This window comes from Chroicocephalus ridibundus, chromosome 15, assembly GCF_963924245.1.
Source record: "Chroicocephalus ridibundus chromosome 15, bChrRid1.1, whole genome shotgun sequence".
Classification (NCBI taxonomy): Eukaryota; Metazoa; Chordata; class Aves; order Charadriiformes; family Laridae; genus Chroicocephalus; species Chroicocephalus ridibundus.
The window spans coordinates 524,052-533,260 of record NC_086298.1 but is presented as its reverse complement, the minus strand read 5'-3'; positions in this window follow the sequence as shown (position 1 = coordinate 533,260).

Below are 9,209 nucleotides of genomic sequence, written 5' to 3'. Positions count from 1 at the left end.
CCAGCGCATCCAATGCTCAGAACCATTATTGCCTGGTGGGGACCCGAGGACTTGGTACCACCATCACAGCACCGGAAGCCCCACACACAACTGGCTTGAACTGGCACTGCCAGCCTCAGGAAGCCCATCTCAGGCAGAGATGATCCTGGCAGGTGAGCGCTCTCTCACAGAATCAATCATAGAAACATAGAATGGTTCGGGTTGGAAGGGACCTTAAAGATCATCTAGTTCCAACCCTCCTGCTCTGGGCAGGGACCCATGCGAACCTCATGAAGTTCAACCAGGCCAAGTGCAAGGTCCTACACGTGGGTCGGTGCAATCCCAGGCACAAACACAGGTGGAGAATGGCTTGAGAGCAGCCCTGAGGAGAAGGACTTGGGGGTGCTGGTTGATGAGAAGCTCAACATGAGCTGGCAATGCATGTTTGGAGCCCAGAAAGCCAACCGTATCCTGGGCTGCATCAAAAGAAGCGTGGGCAGGAGGGCGGGGGGGGGGGATTCTGCCCCTCTGCTCCGCTCGGGGGAGACCCCACCTGGAGTGTTGTGTCCAGCTCTGGAGCCCTCAGCACAAGAAGGACATGGAGCTGTTGGAGCGGGGCCAGAGGAGGCCACGAAGATGCTGGGAGGGCTGGAGCCCCTCTGCTGTGAGGACAGGCTGAGAGAGCTGGGGGGGTTCAGCCTGGAGAAGAGAAGGCTCCGGGGAGACCTTAGAGCCCCTTCCAGTCCCTAAAGGGGCTCCAGGAAAGGTGGGGAGGGGCTCTGGATCAGGGAGGGGAGCCATGGGACGAGGGGGAACAGCTTTAAACTGCAAGAGGGGAGATTTAGATTGGATCTCAGGCAGAAATTCTTGGCTGTGAGGGTGGTGAGCCCCTAGCCCAGGTTGCCCAGAGAAGCTGTGGCTGCCCCATCCCTGGAGGGGTTCAAGGCCAGGTTGGACGGGGCTCAGAGCAGCAGGAGCCGGGCAGCGTCCTCCCAGTGTGGAGCACGGTGGCGATCTTCACCCTCTCGGGCCAGTGGCAGGAGGATGGCACACAGCATCCTCTGGAGACCCAAATAGACTAGGAGGGGATTTTGTGAAATTGCTGGCTGCTCGGCCACAGGAATTCTCCCAATAAGTAATTCTGGGAACTTTTCTCCTAAAAAATAGGCACTGCCCAGGTAGAGAAGCTGTACTGGCTTTGCTGTGATGGTGCCCTTGGTGAGCCTTATTTTCTTTAATCATTTATCTACACCTGGGCTTTGTCAGGCTTTCTGGGAAGAGCTTTTATTCCTCAGCAGAGCCTTTTCGGAGGTGAAACACCGCGCAAAGCACAGCAGTAATGCTCGGCTGTTTGCATCTCCTTTTAAGTGGTGGATAATCTTGTCTGGGCTGGACTTGCAGACACTGCAGAGCCGGATGTCTTTCCCTTAATGCAATAAAATATGTATAAGTAGGAAAACTATTGTCAGGGGATTGATCTTTGTAGTTTCAGGAGTCAAAGCTAATCCTGGGGACGGTGAGCTGCTTCCACGTGCAACATGGTGGCGATGAAGCAGGAGCGTGGGTGGTACCCGAGCACGTCCGGGAGAGCAGATCAATCTGGCTCCTGATGTGCCTTCAGCAAGGGGTCAGGGGCTCTCGGCAGCACACGGACCCAGGAAGGTGTTACCTGGTGATCGCAAATAAAGAGATGCGAAAGGATGCTGTGACCGCTGCCCAACATGTGCAAGAAGATATGCCTACAGGCACCGCGAAACGCATCCATCTCGGACCTCGGCCGAAGGCTGCGTTGGGATTTCTTTACAAATAAGGCTCTGTAAGACTCCTAGTTAGCAGAAATGATGGGAACTGGTTTTCTGCGATTGGAAACACCCCTGTCCCTGAGGGAGCCAAGGATTTCCCAGTAGGAACCCAACGTGATTTATCCCACTCAGGTGAGGAAGAAACACGTCCTGACAGAGCACACGGACAAGGCAAGGCCAACTGGGGAACCCAGTTTTTAGGACACCTGCAAAATCGGCAGCTCCTTTGGAAATAAAACAGGAATTTCACACCCCTTCCCACCCGCGGTACCCAGGGCAGGGTGAGCCGGAGCCGTCCTCCACCCCTCTGCTCTCTCTGCCGACAGGGAAACCTGTGAGCTCCTGACTGCTCCTGCCAGTCGTAGTCGTGTCAGTCTTCGGCCGGGTGGGCACCTCTGGGGGTGGCAGGCAGGGAAAGAGTTCGGGGAGCCCCTGTGGCAGGGAAGGGTCGGGGCACCGCATGTCCTGAGTGTGCTCCGTGCTCGGCCTTCATCAGCTCGCGACACCGACGGGTGACACCACACCACCTCATGGACCAACGGAGCTCGCCGTGAAGACCAGGAGCATCACTAGGGATAAAAGAAACATATATAGCTTTTATCAGGTCTATGTGTCAGGGAAGATCAGTGCTTTCTCCAGAGCAGCGGTCTCCAAGCAGGGGGCACACACCCCAGGGGGTGCGCAAAACAATCTATTGGGGTGCAGCAAGAAAGTATTTTTAATTATAATTAACTTATACCATTAATAAACCATTATACTATTAATGAATAAAGTGAAATAAATTGATATTTTAAAACTAGAATTCATTTAATCTTTATCTCATCCTTTTAAAATTTCTATTATTGTGAACACGGATCTAATTTATGGATAAATATACCTATGTTGGGGGTGCACACTCCAGTGTTTTTCACTGATGAGGTTGTGCAATCAGAAAATTTTGGAGCGCGCTGCTCTACACCACCACGCCTGGGAAAGAACGAGCCTCAGGGAGTGAAGCTTCACCCACAGCAAAGGAAGATTTAGGGATGAAACGGGGATCACTTACGCAGACGGGACATATCCAGTCCCTGGCACCAGGTGGGACGCACCCCAGGGTGCCAAGGGGCTCGTCTGGGGCTCTCCGTCGCTCTGGAGCCTCTTGCTTTGACCCCACAGAAACCGCCGGTGGGGCTGGAGCTGGCAGGGAATGTCTCGCCCCCTTCTCCCTCTCTGGCCCGCGGGGATCGCCCGCGGGGGTCTCAGACCGCGGCAGGAGCGCGCCGTTCGGCTGCAGGGAGAACCCAGGTAACCACGCCACCTCGGCACCAGCCGTCCCGCAGGCGGGGAAAGAGGAGGGTTTGCTCTGCTGCCCCCGAGGATCCAGGCGCGGGGACAAATGCTGGGAGGTGACTGCGAAGCTCGTCTTTCTTAGGTGTGCTGGAGGTGAAGGTCATTTTCTTGCTCCTGAAGTTGGCGCTTCCATTGGTGCCTCAGGCCTGGGCAAAAATCCTTCTGCGAGAACGTTTTGATGGAGAGCTGGTAATGCTGCTGGAGGGCGTTCCCGTGGTGGAGGATGGGGAAGATGCCTTGCTTGGACACGATCTCCCTGAGGGACCAGAGGTCAGACGAAACCCACCTGCCTGTTTTTGCAAGGAGCTCAGTTCCTGCTGAAGTCAGAGTCCCTGAGGCCTCCCGGCATTGGATGGCACGACATTTGGGTGCATGAACACTTTAGTGGCGGAGAAAGCAGGTCAGTGAGGGTCACAGACCTGGGTTTGGCCAAGTGGATCCTGCATCTGGTTAGCTCTGTCTTGCAGACGGCTGCTCTGCCTGGCAGAAGAGATGCTTGTCCACCCGTCAGCAGCATGGGCAGGGGAGCGAGCGGGGGTTCCTGCTCCTTGCTCTCCGCATTAACCAGTGCGGAGCCATTCTCTCTAGCTCACTGGGAAGTGGTGTACCATCACCACAGCTCCCCGCTCCAGCTGTATCAAAGACCTCAAGAAAAATGGGAAGATGTCTCCAAGAACTATATTTCACTGTGATGGTGAAATAATCATCAGAACTTTAATTCCTGGGTAACTGTCAGTGCAAATCTAATTTGGTTCGGCTTCTACCGAGGGTTCCTCTCCTTCTCGCTCTTCGCCTCGGTTAGTTCTTGAGTTCTTCATAAAACAGAGAAAGGAAGAACTACGCAGGTCCTTGGGGGTGGCTGCTTCCCGACCTGGTAACACCGATGTGTTGATTGTGCGCACGGAGCAGAGCTGTCAAGAGCTGGTCTCTCACTTCCAACCTGGAATGGTGATCAACCCGCTGTAGAAACATAGGGTGGACATGGGAACACCTTCCATGTGGCTGGAGACTTCAGGAGGGGAGACCAGAGGGGCCTCTGGGCCAGAGCTCTGCGCCCAGGCAGGAGGTGTCCAACGGCTGCTCCTGCTGCCGACGGGGACTTGAGGTACAGCCCAGTTTGGCAAAAATGGAGCAAAGGACTGTGCCAGGAACCCCCTGGCCCGTGGGGGAGGTTTGCTCCTTCGGGTTCCAGGTGGAGTCAGAGAATTAATTCATCCCTGGGTGTTTGTACGGCACCTTCAAGTGGGCAGTGTCAGGGATTGGAGAAGCATCACCAAATCCCAGAATTAGACTCCTTTGTATTTAATCTACATTTACCTGTGCAGGACTCTCCTCAATCCCCATTCTAAGCACGTCTGAGAAGAGAGGCCAAAATCAACCGCGCTTCTTCTTAGTGGAGACGGCTGACGTGGTTTCACATCCTTTGAAGACCTGATGAGAAAATGAGCTGCTTTTGTCTAGCACTGGCCAGAGGATCCTCCCCCATCACCTATGCATTCTGCCCAATTAATTGGGTCATGACCCTGTTCCTCCAAGAAAGGGGTCCAGTCTTGGTTAGATGATGATGAGGGATGGAAATCTTAGCATTCCCTTGACACTTTGCTCCCAGCCACCCCTGCCATTGCTAATTATACCTTGTTTCTAATTGGAATTGCCTGAGCTCAAGCCCCAGATCCAGCTTCATGCCTCCCCCAGAAGCTGCTTGGGCAGGAGCAACCAAATGACCTCTTGAGCTGCTTTTTGAGGGGGCTCGCTGGGAAAGCTGAGAGCTTTGCATGCCATCAACTGGAGTCCAGTGGTCTTCATTTGCTCTCCGGACCTGCAGGATGTGGGCAGAGGATGACGGTCTTGAAAAAACCTGATCAACCCAGTCAATACACAAACTCCCATAAGTATCAGGGGAGGGCGAGGACACAGATGGGACCTGAGCCAGCAGCAGGGCTTCTCCCCCGCCCCCAGAACCATGGCACGAACGTTGATGAAAGCTATTCCCCACTGTGTAGGTGGCAGTTTCAGGTGCTACCACAAACAGAATCATGGGAAGCTAGTGATTTCCATGCCGTGTTCCAACATGATCTCAACGTGAGCCGGCAATGTGCCCTTGCAGCCCAGAAAGCCAACCGTATCCTGGGCTGCATCAAAAGAAGCGTGGGCAGGAGGGCAAGGGGGGGGATTCTGCCCCTCTGCTCCGCTCGGGGGAGACCCCACCTGGAGTACTGCGTCCAGCTCTGGAGCCCTCAGCACAAGAAGGACATGGACCTGTTGGAGCGGGGCCAGAGGAGGCCCCAGAGATGCTGGGAGGGCTGGAGCCCCTCTGCTGTGAGGACAGGCTGAGAGAGCTGGGGGGGTTCAGCCTGGAGAAGAGAAGGCTCCGGGGAGACCTTAGAGCCCTTTCCAGTCCCTAAAGGGGGCCTACAGGAAGGATGGGGAGGGACTCTGGATCAGGGAGGGGAGCCATGGGACGAGGGGGAAGAGATTTAAACTGAAAGAGGGGAGATTGAGATGAGATCTCGGGCAGAAATTCTTGGCTGTGAGGGCGGTGAGCTCCTGGCCCAGGTTGCCCAGAGAAGCTGTGGCTGCCCCATCCCTGGAGGGGTTCAAGGCCAGGTTGGACGGGGCTTGGAGCAACCTGGGCTGGTGGGAGGTGTCCCTGCCCAGGGCAGGGGGTGGAACTAGATGATTTTTAAGGTCCCTTCCAACCCGAACCATTCTATGATTCTATGATTCCCTGGGATCCCCAGACCAGACCCTTCAGATAACTACTGCCCTGTGAACGTCTCCACCCAGGCCCAGGGAGCCCTGCCCAGGTCCCAGCCCAGCCCCACGCACCCTCCTGGCTCTCCGGTTCTCTCTGTGGAGCATGCTGGAGTCAGGATTTGTGGGTGATTCCATCTGGGGCAGAAAGGCGCCTTTGCTGGGAGGCGCGACGGGGACACGTCACAGTGTGTCCCAGGAGAGGCAGCGCGGGGGCTGTGAGCACCCTGGGCTACCTGTGTGCCCCGTCATCGGTGAGGGCCCGTGCTGGGTTATTTGAAGGAGAGGTTGTCCAGGAGCATCCTCAGAGAGCCCCAACCTCCAGCATGTGAGACGCGCTGCTGGGGGATCCCGGCCTCTCTCTTGGTGCAGTTTAGTCCCAGCAAGTCCCCCATGGAGGGAGGGACCTAAAACTTGCAGATTTGGGCTGTTAAAAACATACTTTGTTCCCAGGACTAAATAAATGACTTCCTTCAGGCTCTTCAGGGCTTAGGAGCCCTGATATGGTCTGGAGGAAAAAAGTGATGCTTCTCAGAAGCATGGTAAGAACCCATGGCTTTTAGGGGGCCGCAGCCCCGGGTGGTCCCAGGTCCACAGGATCCCCCTGAGAGGGAGGCATCCAGGCTGGGGGGGCTGGAAGTGACAGTGTCCCATGGCCAGGGGAGAGGCAGGGGCAGTCCCGGGGACAAGGCTGGCATGTGAGGAGGTCCCACGTTACACGAAGGTGGAGGCGGTGGGGACGGGTAGGGAGCAGAGGGGCAGAGAGAGGGACTTCAGGGACTCGGTCAGGGGTGCAGAGAGGCACTCGGCGGGTGTAGGGTGTACGGGGGGTGATGGAGGGGGGTAAGAGATGTGCAAGAGGCGCAGTGGAGGGGTGCTGGGTATGTGGGGTGCGGAGGAGGGCTGCGGGGGATGCTGGGTGCGAGGGGTGTTAAGGAGGGGGGCAGGGGGTGTAGGGTGGAGGGGTTGGATGTCGGGGGGCAGAGGAGGGGGGCAGGGTGGGGAGGGTGGAGGGGTTGGATGTCGGGGGGCAGAGGAGGGGGGCAGGGTGAAGCCCCCCAGGCGGGCAAGATGTGAGAAAGTACATGACAGCCCAGTGGTGCCTGAGGCTCCGGGAGCTTCCGGAGCACCAGGAACCCCAAGCACGAGGAGGCTCAGCCTGCATCCCAGAGGGAGGTGATGCCCTGAGCTCATCCCCTCACCAAACCCCATCTAAAACATCCCACCGCTTTCTCCTGCAGGGAGAGGTTCCACCAGCTGTGGCCTGGTCGATACAGACGACTCCGGTCACACCATCGTCCGGCAGTGCCCGGGGCTGAGCATCTCAGTGCTGTTCCTCTGCAGGAAATGTCAGAGGAAGCACAAAAAGGCACAGAGATGTCTGGGGAGGTGAGGGACGCTGGGGGCAGGCTCTCCAACGAGCCCAGCGGGACAGGAGCCGCTGTTTGTCCCACCGTTCCGGGGGTGTTGGGGGGCTGGGTGCTCTGGCAGGACCCCCAAAGTGCTCCCGGTGCCACCCCCATGGGAGGAGGAGGTTTGGGGACATTTGGCCAGGCTGCAGCCACAGCTCCGTCCCTGCAGGCAGAGACACTGAAGTGAAACCCAGCGCGAGAGAGAAATTCAGAGACAGCATGAGCCAGATGGGGCTTCCCAAGGAGCAGACGATTGTGCTGCCCAAAGCCAGCGCGAGCAACCAGCAGCCCCTGTCCCCGCGCCCTCCTTGCTCCGGGGTGCCTGCCCTCGGCTCTCACACGGAGCACAGATGTGGCCAGAGGCAAAGGGCGATTTTTGGCACCTTCCCGTGGTGCTGCACTGAGGACCACGGGGAGCACGGCCCAACAGCCAGGGTGGAGGTGCCCTGCGACACCCTGAGCAGGCTCAGCCCTTGCAGGCAGTGCCCGGGGTGTGAGGCAGAAAAGTTGCTGCCAGCTGGGCTCCACGGGGGGTTTTAGCCTGCGCATCCCTCCGGGTGGGTGCCATGAAGCTTTCCTCAGTGCCGCGATACTCCTCGGGCTCCTCTCTGGAGCAGGAGACGAGCCCCATCCCTCCTTGTCTTTGCAGAGGAGTGCACCTCGTCATTGGAACGGGTGAGCCAGAATTCCGCCTCTCCCATCCTGGGGCTGGGACAAGCCCCCAGCGTCTTCCCACCCTTCCAGCTGGAGCCACGGGCACAGGGACTCCCGGCACAACTGCCAAAAACAGCCCAAAAGTGACACCCTGCCTGAAACACCATTCTGGGCAGGGGCTGAGCCCAGAAAAGCCACTTTTTTTCAGTTGCTGGTCCCAGAGGTGCATCTTAAAATTGAGAAGCAATTAATGAGTGCAGAGCTCCAGCAAATTAGAGAGCAAAGGAAATGCAGGGCCTTTCCGTTTGAAGTAAAATCCCAGGTTTGCCCCGACAGCTGGCAGGAGGGAAAGGCCAAGGAAATTAAGGAAGAAAGAAAATTTCAAGAGACATCTATTCTGCTGGAGGCAGATGACAAGGCTGCAAAGAGCGTTGTCCCCACGGCTGGCCCCATGCCGTGCTGTCACCCATCTCTGCCTGCACCTTCCTACACGGCCTCGGTGGCAGCGAGAGCCACAGGCAGGCGGCAGCCCCTGCCAAAGCCCAGCCCGCCGTCCCCGGCATGCCGCACCCCCGGCCACCCGCGCTCGGCAAACCTTGGAAAGCCACGGAGCAAGCTGACAGCCTGCCAGGGCACCGCTGACGCTCTAATGGGGCTCCCGCCGCGAGCGCCGCCGGTTGGGGCTGAGCCCAGCCACGTGGCGGGGCGCCGGCCGTGGGAATCCCTCCACCCGGAATTGGGGACTGAAATGGCAGCACATGGCGGCCAGCGGGAGCCCAGACAGCGGGTCCCGTCGAGCATCGTGTCGTCTCTTGCTTGTTTGCCAAGGGCTCGGGTCTATGCCCGGAGCACGGGGCTGGACGTCGGATGCCTGGAGTCTGCAAAGCTGCCTGTCTCAGCATCCCCTGCCCCCGCGGGGGAAACCCTCGGGCAGCCCCGAGCAGCTCTGCAGCGCACGGGGACACCGGGGACGGTAACCTGGCATCCCTGCCAGACACGACGGTTGGCATGACTGGAGTGTCCGTGGGGCGTTCCCAGGGCGGGCGGCTGTGGAGGCACATCTTCACCAAGACTCAACCCGCTGTCCTGCAGCCGGCTGGGAGTTTCGCGCTTCGAGGAGGGTTGGAAAACAAACCCTACAGATGTGAGACTGATCCAGCGTACGTGAAGAGGGTTCGGAAGGGAGCTCACACCGTGGGGACACAGGCATGTGGCTGTGACCGGGAAAGGAGGGGGTGTTTCGGCCATGCACGGCTCTATCCAAGGCCGGTGGCTGCAG